A 14,498-nucleotide genomic window follows, 5' to 3' on the forward strand; every position below is an offset into this window, starting at 1 on the left:
GTCCCTGGCCTTGTTAGGATAAACTATTAAACAACAACAATACAACCTCAGTCCCTGGCCTTGTTAGGATAAACTATTAAACAACAACAATACAACCTCAGTCCCTGGCCTTGTTAGGATAAACTACTACAACCACAATATAACCTCAGTCCCTGGCCTTGTTAGGATAAACTATTACAACCACAATATAACCTCAGTCCCTGGCCTTGTTAGGATAAACTACTACAACAACAATATAACCTCAGTCCCTGGCCTTGTTAGGATAAACTATTAAACAACAACAATATAACCTCAGTCCCTGGTTAGGATAAACTATTAAACAACAACAATATAACCTCAGTCCCTGGCCTTGTTAGGATAAACTATTAAACAACAACAATATAACCTCAGTCCCTGGCCTTGTTAGGATAAACTATTAAACAACAACAATATAACCTCAGTCCCTGGCCTTGTTAGGATAAACTATTAAACAACAATATAACCTCAGTCCCTGGCCTTGTTAGGATAAACTATTAAACAACAACAATACAACCTCAGTCCCTGGCCTTGTTAGGATACACTATTAAACAACAACAATATAACCTCAGTCCCTGGCCTTGTTAGGATAAACTATTAAACAACAATACAACCTCAGTCCCTGGCCTTGTTAGGATAAACTACTACAACAACAACAATATAACCTCAGTCCCTGGCCTTGTTAGGATAAACTATTAAACAACAATACAACCTCAGTCCCTGGCCTTGTTAGGATAAACTATTAAACAACAATATAACCTCAGTCCCTGGCCTTGTTAGGATAAACTATTAAACAACAACAATATAACCTCAGTCCCTGGCCTTGTTAGGATAAACTGTTAAACAACAACAATATAACCTCAGTCCCTGGCCTTGTTAGGATAAACTATTACAACAATATAACCTCAGTCCCTGGCCTTGTTAGGATAAACTATTAAACAACAACAATATAACCTCAGTCCCTGGCCTTGTTAGGATAAACTATTACAACAATACAACCTCAGTCCCTGGCCTTGTTAGGATAAACTATTAAACAACAATATAACCTCAGTCCCTGGCCTTGTTAGGATAAACTACTACAACCACAATATAACCTCAGTCCCTGGCCTTGTTAGGATAAACTATTAAACAACAACAATATAACCTCAGTCCCTGGCCTTGTTAGGATAAACTACTACAACAACAATACAGACGTGTTACTCTGCAGTGACCACATGCAGAGAAACATAGGGCAAGCAACATGTAGCACACAGACAGAGAAACATAGGACAAGCAACACGTAACACACATGCAGAGCAACATAGGGCAAGCAACACGTAGCACACAGACAGATCAAGTGGAGGGGCAGGGTCCATTTAGGATCTTGAATACAAGACATGCGTCAGTGTATTGCACTGAAGGTGAGAACCAGATCTTTGTCCAACTCAGGAGCTCATGCTTTCTGAGGATGTAACAGTGATGATGGCTCTTGGGCTTCCTATCAAGCACTTTGAGAGCCTGTTTTGTAGACAGACTGAATGGGTTTTAATGTTGTACAGCAAGCTTGGGTCCAACCAGTCAAGTAGTCTGTTAAGTGGGGGGAGTATCATAGTATTGAAGTACAGTTTGACTGCCTCTGTAGTCAAACTATTTCGTATGAATCGGAAAATAGCTAGGTTGATTTTAGTTATTTGAGTTACCTTTTTTTCCACCTGCATTTAAAAGAGGTTGGAATCAAGTATGATGCCGTGGTACTTAAAATACCACCTGGAGCTCCTCCCCCTGACGTAGACATCTGGCCCAGTCGCATCAGTTGTCCTCTTCGTGGTTAACATACAGACAGTTTTTTTTTCCCCTCTTCACATTGAGATGCAAACATGAGTCACTGAAGCCACTTTGTAACCTGGACCATTACAGCCGTGTCTTCTAGTGCAGCTTGTTGCTTTGCTCGTTGCGTGCAGATATAGCCGCTGTGTCATATGCAAACATCTGAACTTCAGACCCAGTACAGACAGTGGGCAGATCATTAACTTAGAGGCTGGGTCCCCAGTATTGACCCTCGGGGCCACGCCCACATCATAGCTGAGAGTGGGCGACAGGAGTGATATAGCTTTGGTTCACACACAAAAAGAAGGGGAGAAAATACAGTCTTTTGATTCATATCAACATAATTGTAACGGTCGTCGTATGAAGGAGAGGACCAAAGCGCAGCGTGGTAAATGTTCATCTTGATTTTTTAATAACGAATAGTGAACACTGAAACAAAAAAACAATAAAAATGACAAACGAACAGTCCTGAACGGTGAAATAAAACACAGAACAGAAAATAAACACCCACCAAACACAAGTGGGGAAAAGGCTACCTAAGTATGATTCTCAATCAGAGACAACTAACGACACCTGCCTCTGATTGAGAACCCTACCAGGCCAAACGCAAACACACAACATAGAAAACGGAACATAGACCACCCACCCAACTCACGCCCTGACCATACTAAAACCATACGAAGACATAAATAAAATAACTAAGGTCAGAACGTGACAATAATGTACAATAAATTAAATTATTTTCTTATTTTCTTATATATGAAAGGCCTCCTGGGATTAAAAATAAAAATACAAAATACAAATATAGGACAAAACATACATCACGACAAGAGAGACAACACAACACTACGTAAAGAGAGACCTAGACAACATAGCAAGGCAGCAACACATGACAACATAGCATGGTAGCAACACAACATGGTAGCAACACAACGTGGTAGCAACACAACGTGGTAGCAGCTCAACGTGGTAGCAACACAACATGGTAGCAACACAACGTGGTAGCAACACAACGTGGTAGCAGCTCAACGTGGTAGCAACACAACGTGGTAGCAACACAATGTGGTAGCAACACAACGTGGTAGCAACACAACGTGGTAGCAGCTCAACGTGGTAGCAACACAACGTGGTAGCAACACAACGTGGTAGCAGCTCAACATGGCAGCAGCTCAACGTGGTAGCAACACAACGTGGTAGCAACACAACATGGTAGCAGCACAAAACATGGTACAAACATTACTGGGCGGTAGCTCCGACTTAATTTCTACCTATGTAGTTCGCGAACTTCGCCAAAAACAGAAGTTGAGAAACTTTGAGTTGTTGTGTTAGGTGGCTAGCTATATAGTTATACCTTTTGGCAGTTAAGTTACACTTAAGAATAACACTTTAACAACGTCACTTTTTCTCCACCAACTAAACATGTGTTTGGTCTCTCTCTCACCATGTTGAAACAGAGGATTGCTAGCTGTTAGCACTGAAGGTGAGAGGCTTTTAGAGAACTGGAAATAGTATTGCTAGCCGTTAGCACTGAAGGTGAGAGGCTTTTAGAGAACTGGAAATAGTATTGCTAGCCGTTAGCACTGAAGGTGAGAACTGGAAATAGGATTGCTAGCCGTTAGCACTGAAGGTAAGAGGCTTTTAGAGAACTGGAAATAGGATTGCTAGCCGTTAGCACTGAAGGTGAGAGGCTTTTAGAGAACTGGAAATAGTATTGCTCGCCGTTAGCACTGAAGGTGAGAACTGGAAATAGGATTGCTAGCCGTTAGCACTGAAGGTGAGAGGCTTTTAGAGAACTGGAAAAAGTATTGCTAGCCGTTAGCACTGAAGGTACAGAGATACAAGATACAGAGGACAGGATTATTGAACTCATGTTGATCTGGTTGTATTTCTGACTGTGGTAAACTAGATACAGAGGACAGGATTATTGAACTCATGTTGATCTGGTTGTATTTCTGACTGTGGTAAACTAGATACAGAGGACAGGATTATTGAACTCATGTTGATCTGGTTGTATTTCTGACTGTGGTAAACTAGATACAGAGGACAGGATTATTGAACTCATGTTGATCTGGTTGTATTTCTGACTGTGGTAAACTAGATACAGAGGACAGGGTTATTGAACTCATGTTGATCTGGTTGTATTTCTGGCTGTGGTAAACTAGATACGGATGTTGTATTTGTGACTGTGGTAAACTAGATACGGAGGTTTTTTTTGTGACTGTGGTAAACTAGATACGGAGGTTGTATTTGTGACAGTGGTAAACTAGATACAGAGGACAGGGTTATTCTACTCATGTTGATCTGGTTGTATTTCTGACTGTGGTAAACTAGATACGGAGAACGGGGTTATTCTACTCGTGTTAATCTGATAGTATTTCTGACTGTGGTAAACTAGATACAGAGGACAGGGTTATTCTACTCATGTTGATCTGGTTGTATTTGTGACTGTGGTAAACTAGATACGGAGGACAGGGTAATTCTACTCATGTTGATCTGGTTGGAACCAGGCTATGAGGGGTGGCCAGTCCTCTTCTGGCTGTGCCGGGTAGAGAGGAACCAGGCTATGAGGGGTGGCCAGTCCTCTTCTGGCTGTGCCAGGTAGAGAGGAACCAGGCTATGAGGGGTGGCCAGTCCTCTTCTGGCTGTGCCGGGTAGAGAGGAACCAGGCTATGAGGGGTGGCCAGTCCTCTTCTGGCTGTACCAGGTAGAGAGGAACCAGGCTATGAGGGGTGGCCAGTCCTCTTCTGGCTGTACCGGGTAGAGAGGAACCAGGCTATGAGGGGTGGCCAGTCCTCTTCTGGCTGTACCAGGTAGAGAGGAACCAGGCTATGAGGGGTGGCCAGTCCTCTTCTGGCTGTACCGGGTAGAGAGGAACCAGGCTATGAGGGGTGGCCAGTCCTCTTCTGGCTGTACCAGGTAGAGAGGAACCAGGCTACGAGGGGTGGCCAGTCCTCTTCTGGCTGTACCAAGTGGACTTCTGTCTGCTGACCTCTTGCCATGTCCCCCTCCAGAAAGATGTTTCTAACCTCAAGGGTCTTTTCCTGGTTAAATAAAGATCACATCAACCACCAAACAGTGTAGCCAGCATGGCCTGCAGTGTGTGTTTGTTAATGTGTGTTTGTGTGTGTGTTTGGTTGCATGCGTGCGTGTGTGTGTGCATGTGTGTGTGTGCTACTCTACACAGCTAATCAAATGAAGTAGCAATACCCCTGAGTCACTCATTCCAGTCCTGCGTTTGATGTGAGGCCCATATTTACATCGAATTGAGAATATTTACACATTTGGACTGCAGGCAGATACTAGCCAAGGAATGTGGACAGCAACTCTAAACAGAATAGGCCATGTTTACATTCCAAATGGTTCCCTATTCCCTATATAGTGCACTACTTTACGTAGGCCTCTGGTTAAAAGTAGTGCACTACATAGAGAATAGGAAACCATTTGGGATGCAAAACATTAAATATTCTGTTTTGAGTTTCTGTCCACATTTCTTGGCAAGAATCTGACAATGATATGACGAGATGATTAGACCGCTAAACAGATTAACTATGGGATTTATTAGTGGTCAGAACAAAGGGGTTGTTTTTCCAGAAGATAACTGGTGCCGTCTATAGTATGGTGCTTCTCTATGCATATTTTCCAGTCCCAAATGGCACCCTATTCCCTATGTAGTGCACTTCTTTTGACCAGAACCCTATTGAACCTACTCAAGAAGTTGTGCACTATATAGGGGATAGGGTGCCATAGGACTCTGGTCTAAAGTAGTGCACTATGCAAGGAATAGGATGCCATAGGGCTCTAGTCTAAAGTAGTGCACTCTGTAGGGAATAGGGTGTAATTTGGGACGTAGACATTACATAACAATGGGAAGAGGCGGTTAAGTCATTATGCTGGTCTGAGAACAATATAAAAACTCAGAGGTCAATTCATCTGTTTGTAAAATCCTGTCTTTCATTAAGAACTAAATGTCCATTACTTGTGTAACAACCAATACAGTAATACTCTTTGTGATGTGTCTAATCCTTGGTTGGAATTTATTAGTAACGGTTTGTTTACGGTTTTAACACAGACACGAGAGACAGTTTTTAATACAGACAGAACCAACCAGACATAGAGAGACAGTTTTTAATACAGACAGAACCAAGAACACGAGAGACAGTTTTTAATACAGACAGAACCAACCAGACACGAGAGACAGTTTTTAATACAGACAGAACCAAGAACACGAGAGACAGTTTTTAATACAGACAGAACCAAGAACACGAGAGACAGTTTTTAATACAGACAGAACCAAGAACACGAGAGACAGTTTTTAATACAGACAGAACCAAGAACACGAGAGACAGTTTTTAATACAGACAGAACCAAGAACTCGAGAGACAGTTTTTAATACAGACAGAACCAACCAGACACGAGAGACAGTTTTTAATACAGACAGAACCAAGAACACGAGAGACAGTTTTTAATACAGACAGAACCAAGAACACGAGAGACAGTTTTTAATACAGACAGAACCAACCAGACACGAGAGACAGTTTTTAATACAGACAGAACCAACCAGACACGAGAGACAGTTTTTAATACAGACAGAACCAACCAGACATAGAGAGACAGTTTTTAATACAGACAGAACCAACCAGACACGAGAGACAGTTTTTAATACAGACAGAACCAACCAGACACGAGACAGTTTTTAATACAGACAGAACCAACCAGACATAGAGAGACAGTTTTTAATTAATACAGACAGAACCAACCAGACACGAGAGACAGTTTTTAATACAGACAGAACCAACCAGACACGAGAGACAGTTTTTAATACAGACAGAACCAACCAGACACGGAGAGACAGTTTTTAATACAGACAGTGAAAGTGATACATCCATGAAATTGTTTCCACTTTTCGTACTCGTTACGTTACCTATGGCACCCTATTCCCTATATATATAGTGCACTACTTTAGACCAGAGCCCTATATAACCCTATTCCATATATAGTGCACTACTTTAGACCAGAGCCCTATGGTACCCTATTCCCTATATAGTGCACTACTTTAGACCAGAACCCTATGGTACCCTATTCCCTATATAGTGCACTACTTTAGACCAGAGCCCTATAGAACCCTATTCCCTATATATAGTGCACTACTTTAGACCAGAACCCTATGGGTTTATAAAGTAGTGCACTATAAAGGGAATAGGGTGCCATTTGGGATGCAGAGTTTCTCATCTAAATAATATATTGATATTCTATTTCACCAGCTCCTTCCCTGCTTTTCAGCTCTCCATCACGTTGTAGTGTGTCTCTCAGTCCTCCATCACGTTGTAGTGTGTCTCTCAGTCCTCCATCACATTGTAGTGTGTCTCTCAGTCCTCCATCAGGTTGTAGTGTGTCTCTCAGTCCTCCATCATGTTGTAGTGTGTCTCTCAGTCCTCCATCACGTTGTAGTGTGTCTCTCAGTCCTCCATCACGTTGTAGTGTGTCTCTCAGTCCTCCATCACATTGTAGTGTGTCTCTCAGTCCTCCATCAGGTTGTAGTGTGTCTCTCAGTCCTCCATCACGTTGTAGTGTGTCTCTCAGTCCTCCATCACATTTTAGTGTGTCTCTCAGTCCTTCATCACGTTGTAGTGTGTCTCTCAGTCCTCCATCACGTTGTAGTGTGTCTCTCAGTCCTCCATCACATTGTAGTGTGTCTCTCAGTCCTCCATCAGGTTGTAGTGTGTCTCTCAGTCCTCCATCATGTTGTAGTGTGTCTCTCAGTCCTCCATCACATTGTAGTGTGTCTCTCAGTCCTCCATCACGTTGTAGTGTAACTCTCAGTCCTCCATCACGTTGTAGTGTGTCTCTCAGTCCTCCATCACGTTGTAGTGTGTCTCTCAGTCCTCCATCACGTTGTAGTGTGTCTCTCAGTCCTCCATCACGTTGTAGTGTGTCTCTCAGTCCTCCATCACATTGTAGTGTGTCTCTCAGTCCTCCATCAGGTTGTAGTGTGTCTCTCAGTCCTCCATCACATTGTAGTGTGTCTCTCAGTCCTCCATCACGTTGTAGTGTGTCTCTCAGTCCTCCATCAGGTTGTAGTGTGTCTCTCAGTCCTCCATCAGGTTGTAATGTGTCTCTCAGTCCTCCATCATGTTGTAGTGTGTCTCTCAGTCCTCCATCACATTGTAGTGTGTCTCTCAGTCCTCCATCATTTTGTAGTGTAACTCTCAGTCCTCCATCAGGTTGTAGTGTGTCTCTCACTCCTGCATCACGTTGTAGTGTAACTCTCAGTCCTCCATCATGTTGTAGTGTGTCTCTCAGTCCTCCATCACATTGTAGTGTGTCTCTCAGTCCTCCATCATTTTGTAGTATAACTCTCAGTCCTCCATCAGGTTGTAGTGTGTCTCTCACTCCTGCATCACGTTGTAGTGTAACTCTCAGTCCTCCATCACGTTGTAGTGTGTCTCTCACTCCTCCATCACGTTGTAGTGTGTCTCTCAGTCCTCCATCACGTTGTAGTGTGTCTCTCAGTCCTCCATCACGTTGTAGTGTGTCTCTCACTCCTCCATCACGTTGTAGTGTAACTCTCAGTCCTCCATCACGTTGTAGTGTGTCTCTCACTCCTCCATCACGTTGTAGTGTGTCTCTCAGTCCTCCATCACGTTGTAGTGTGTCTCTCAGTCCTCCATCACGTTGTAATGTGTCTCTCAGTCCTCCATCACGTTGTAGTGTGTCTCTCAGTCCTCCATCACGTTGTAGTGTGTCTCTCAGTCCTCCATCACGTTGTAGTGTGTCTCTCAGTTCTCCATCAGGTTGTAGTGTGTCTCTCAGTCCTCCATCACGTTACAGTGTGTCTCTGAGGAGTGATCACGTTGTAGTGTTACTCTGAGCATTGATCAGGTTGTAGTGTTACTCTGAGGAGTGATCAGGTTGTAGTGTTACTCTGAGCAGTGATCAGGTTGTAGTGTTACTCTGAGGAGTGATCAGGTTGTAGTGTTACTCTGAGGAGTGATCAGGTTGTAGTGGTACTCTCAGCTCTCATCAGGTTGTAGTGTGTCTCTGAGGAGTGATCAGGTTGTAGTGGTACTCTGAGCAGTGATCAGGTTGTAGTGTGTCTCTGAGGAGTGATCAGGTTGTAGTGTGTCTCTGAGGAGTGATCAGGTTGTAGTGTTACTCTGAGGAGTGATCAGGTTGTAGTGGTACTCTCAGCTCTCATCAGGTTGTAGTGTGTCTCTGAGGAGTGATCAGGTTGTAGTGGTACTCTGAGGAGTGATCAGGTTGTAGTGTGTCTCTGAGGAGTGATCAGGTTGTAGTGTGTCTCTGAGGAGTGATCAGGTTGTAGTGTTACTCTGAGGAGTGATCAGGTTGTAGTGTGTCTCTGAGGAGTGATCAGGTTGTAGTGTGTCTCTGAGGAGTGATCAGGTTGTAGTGTTACTCTGAGGAGTGATCAGGTTGTAGTGTTACTCTGAGGAGTGATCAGGTTGTAGTGTTACTCTAAGGAGTGATCAGGTTGTAGTGTTACTCTAAGGAGTGATCAGGTTGTAGTGTTACTCTGAGGAGTGATCAGGTTGTAGTGTTACTCTAAGGAGTGATCAGGTTGTAGTGTTACTCTGAGGAGTGATCAGGTTGTAGTGTGTCTCTGAGGAGTGATCAGGTTGTAGTGTGTCTCTGAGGAGTGATCAGGTTGTAGTGTTACTCTGAGGAGTGATCAGGTTGTAGTGTTACTCTGAGGAGTGATCAGGTTGTAGTGTGTCTCTGAGGAGTGATCAGGTTGTAGTGTTACTCTGAGGAGTGATCAGGTTGTAGTGTTACTCTGAGGAGTGATCAGGTTGTAGTGTTACTCTGAGGAGTGATCAGGTTGTAGTGTGTCTCTGAGGAGTGATCAGGTTGTAGTGTGTCTCTGAGGAGTGATCAGGTTGTAGTGTTACTCTGAGGAGTGATCAGGTTGTAGTGTTACTCTGAGGAGTGATCAGGTTGTAGTGTTACTCTGAGGAGTGATCAGGTTGTAGTGTGTCTCTGAGGAGTGATCAGGTTGTAGTGGTACTCTGAGGAGTGATCAGGTTGTAGTGTTACTCTGAGGAGTGATCAGGTTACAGTGTGTCTCTGAGGAGTGATCAGGTTGTAGTGTGTCTCTGAGGAGTGATCAGGGTTTGATTAGATGTGGAGGAGTGGATATTACACCATGCATAAGGTCTGCAGGACGGGCCTGCTAGTTAACACTGAGACACTGCTAGTTAACACTGAGACACTGCTAGTTAACACTGAGACACTGCTAGTTAACACTGAGACACTGCTAGTTAACACTGAGACACTGCTAGTTAACACTGAGACACTGCTAGTTAACACTGAGACACTGCTAGTTAACACTGAGACACTGTTAGTTAACACTGAGACACTGCTAGTTAACACTGAGACACTGCTAGTTAACACTGAGACAATGCTAGTTAACACTGAGACACTGCTAGTTAACACTGAGACACTGCTAGTTAACACTGAGACACTGCTAGTTAACACTGAGACACTGCTAGTTAACACTGAGACACTGCTAGTTAACACTGAGACACTGCTAGTTAACACTGAGACACTTTCTATAAGAGACCTCTTCTGTCATGTATTAGAAAGCAGTAGTTAAACAGTATATTTATATCAGACAGCTGTTCTGTAATCCATTATACATCAGTAGTTATACAGTACATTTATATAAACTATCTACATTATAAATCAGTAGTTAAACAGTATATTTTTATAAACTATCTACATTATAAATCAGTAGTTAAACAGTATATTTATATAAACTATCTACATTATAAATCAGTAGTTAAACAGTATATTTATATAAACTATCTACATTATAAATCAGTAGTTAAACAGTATATTTATATAAACTATCTACATTATAAATCAGTAGTTAAACAGTATATTTATATAAACTATCTACATTATAAATCAGTAGTTAAACAGTATATTTATATAAACTATCTACATTATAAATCAGTAGTTAAACAGTACATTTATATAAACATCCTACATTATAAATCAGTAGTTAATCAGTATATTTATATAAACATCCTACATTATTAATCAGTAGTTAAACAGTATATTTATATAAACATCCTACATTATTAATCAGTAGATCCATGTAGCAGGTATTTCTAGAGCTCAGTTTCGTATAAGGAGTCGTCACGTTCTGACCTTCGTTCCTCTGTGTTGTCTTTTGTTTTAGTCTGGTCAGGGCGTGAGTTGGGTGGGTTGTCTATGTTCGTTTTTCTATGATTTTCTATTTCTGTGTTTGGCCTGGTATGGTTCTCAATCAGAGGCAGCTGTCAATCGTTGTCCCTGATTGAGAACCATATTTAGGTAGCCTGTTTTCCGTTGTGTTTTGTAGGTGGTTATTTTCTGTTTAGTGTTATGTGGCACCTTACAGGACTGTTTGTTGGTTGTTTATTGCTTTGTTTTCAGTGTTCATTAAAATATTTTAAATTTGAACACTTACCACGCTGCAAGTTGGTCCTCCTCTCCTTCCCCAGACGACAAGCGTTACTGTTATATGAACACTTACAACGCTGCACCTTGGTCCTCCTCTCCTTCCCCAGACGACTAGCGTTACTGTTATATGAACACTTACAACGCTGCACCTTGGTCCTCCTCTCCTTCCCCAGACGACAGGCGTTACTGTTATATGAACACTCACCACGCTGCACCTTGGTCCTCCTCTCCTTCCCCAGACGACAAGCGTTACTGTTATATGAACACTTACTACGCTGCACCTTGGTGCTCCTCTCCTCTTCCCCAGACGACTAGCGTTACTGTTATATGAACACTCACCACGCTGCACCTTGGTCCTCCTCTCCTCTTCCCCAGACGACTAGCGTTACTGTTATATGAACACTAACCACGCTGCACCTTGGTCCTCCTCTCCTCTTCCCCAGACGACTAGCGTTACAGTTATATGAACACTTACCACGCTGCACCTTGGTGCTCCTCTCCTTCCCCAGACGACAAGCATTACAGGAGCAGCAAGCTGGTATGAACATAGTCTTATAATGTAGTGTTTGTAGTGTTCGTTTACACAGACTAAGCGTAATCTGTAAGAGCACACTTCAAGTGTTCACTTTGAACACTACTTTGAACACTACTTTTCAGGTCTCCTAATAGCCCCTATTTTCCCTCTGAGCTTTAAATCAGCCATAATTACAGAGACTGAAAGTAATTAAAGTCATAAAATGACCGTGAACACAGAAGCAATGAATGGATATCGATCCTAAAAAAACAACAGCAGGAACAACGTAGCATATTGGAATATGAGGAATTAGGAAGTGTGTGTATAATGAGGTGCTTTAGTTTAGCGGATAATTAAAGATGTTTAGTTATTCATGAAGCAGACTTGGGTGTTAAATGGCACCTTTTTAATATCTGAAAATACAGGATTACACATAACTTCTTACCATAATATTAAACAAATGTAACTTCACACTTGTCCACTTGTCTTAAGGAAATCTTTCAGTACTGACTGGTAAAGTGGAGGTCATTGAACATAAACCTATATTGAGGGAAGATTATTGAACATAGGCCTGTAATGAGGGGAGATTATTGAACATAGGCCTGTAATGAGGGTAGATTATTGAACATAGGCCTGTAATGAGGGGAGATGTTTTCTGGACATATTTAATTAAGGCTGGGTTCAATTCCAGCAGTTCCAATTGGTAATGGGCAAGCTAATGTAATGAAGATTAATGTGGGCTCAAGTGGCGCAGCGGTCTAAGGCCCTGCATCTCAGTGCTAGAGGTGACACTACAGACCCTGGTTCGATCCTGGGCTGTATCACAACTGGCAGTGATCGGAGTCCCGTAGGGCAGTGCATAATTGGCCCAGCGTCGTCCGGGTTAGGGGAGGGTTTGGCCGGGGTAGGCCATCATTGTAAATAATAATTTGTTTTTAGCTGACTTGCCTTGTTAAATAAAGGTTGAAAAATAAATGCTGTACTGTCATGTATAGACTGTAATGTATGGAATATGTACATTAAAACACTGTCTATTGTAGACTGGAAATTACAACATCCAACAACGCTAATGAGAGGAGGGGCCTCCTCTCTCCCAGCCCCTCCATCCCTTCCTCTCTCCCAGCCCCTTCATCCCTCCTCCATCCATACCTCTCTCCCTCCTCTCTCCCAGCCCCTCCATCCCTACCTCTCTCCCTCCTCCCTCCCAGCCCCTCCATCCCTACCTCTCTCCCTCCTCCCTCCCAGCCCTTCTCTGCCTCCTCCATCCCCACCTCTCTCCAGACCCTCCATCCCTCCTCCCTCCCAGCCCCTCCATCCCTACCCCTCTCCTTCCTCCCTCTCAGCCTCTCCATCCCTACCTCTCTCCCTCCTCTCTCCCAGCCCCTCCATCTCTCTCTCCGAGCCCCTCCATCCCTACCTCTCTCCCTCCTCTCTCCCTCTATCCCTACCTCTTTCCCTCCTCTCTCCCAGCCCCTCCATCTCTCTCTCCGATCTCCTCCATCCCTACCTCTCTCCCTCCTCTCTCCCTCTATCCCTACCTCTCTCCCTCCTCTCGCCCAGCCCCTCCATCCCTACCTCTCTCCCTCCTCTCTCCCTCTATTCCTACCTCTTTCCCTCCTCTCTCCCAGCCCCTCCATCTCTCTCTCCGAGCCCCTCCATCCCTACCTCTCTCCCTCCTCTCTCCCTCTATCCCTACCTCTCTCCCTCCATCCCTACCTCTCTCCCTCCACTCTCCCAGCCCCTCCATCCCTACCTCTCTCCCTCCATCCCTACCTCTCTCCAAGCCCTCCATCCTCTCTCCTCTCTCCCTCTTCTCTCCAAGCCCCTCCATCCTCCATCCCTACCTCTCTCCATCCATCCCTATCTCTCTCTAAGCCCCTCCATCCCTACCTCTCTCCCTCCTCTCTACAAGCCCCTCCATCCTCTCTCCTCTCTCCCTCCTCTCTCCAAGCCCCTCCATCCTCTCTCCTCTCTCCTAGCCCCTCCATCCTCTCTCCTCTCCTCTCACTCCAAGCCCCTCCATCCTCTCTCCTCCCTCCTCTCTCCTAGCCCCTCTCTCCTCTCTCCAAGCCCCTCCATCCTCTCTCCTCCCTCCTCTCTCCTAGCCCCTCTCTCCTCTCTCCAAGCCCCTCCATCCTCTCTCCTCCCTCCTCTCTACAAGCCCCTCCATCCTCTCTCCTCTCTCCCTCCTCTCTCTAAGCCCCTCCATCCTCTCTCCTCTCTCCTCTCTCCTCTCTCCCTCCTCTCTCTAAGCCCCTCCATCCTCTCTCCTCTCTCCTCTCTCGTGCCTCGTCATGGCTGACTCACTCTATTATCTGATTCATATGCTGCCTAGTTTCTGAATGTGTCTCAAACGGCACGCTATTCCCTATATAGTGCACTACTTTAGACCCTATTCCCTAGATAGTGCACTACTTTAGACCCTATTCCCTATATAGTGCACTACTTTAGACCCTATTCCCTAGATAGTGCACTACTTTAGACCCTATTCCCTATATAGTGCACTTCTTTAGACTCTATTCCCTATTAATAGTCTACCATTTGGGACGCAGCCCTCCGACGGTGATCAGAGAGGCATGGTGCCCTATTTCAACAACAGACTGCACACTGAAAGACTCCCCATGCCAGCGTATGTGTGATTCTGTGTGTGATACTGTGTGTGATTCTGTGTGTGATACTGTGTGACACTCCAGCCTGG

Source organism: Oncorhynchus clarkii, chromosome 18 (genome assembly GCF_045791955.1).
Source record: "Oncorhynchus clarkii lewisi isolate Uvic-CL-2024 chromosome 18, UVic_Ocla_1.0, whole genome shotgun sequence".
NCBI lineage: Eukaryota > Metazoa > Chordata > Actinopteri > Salmoniformes > Salmonidae > Oncorhynchus > Oncorhynchus clarkii.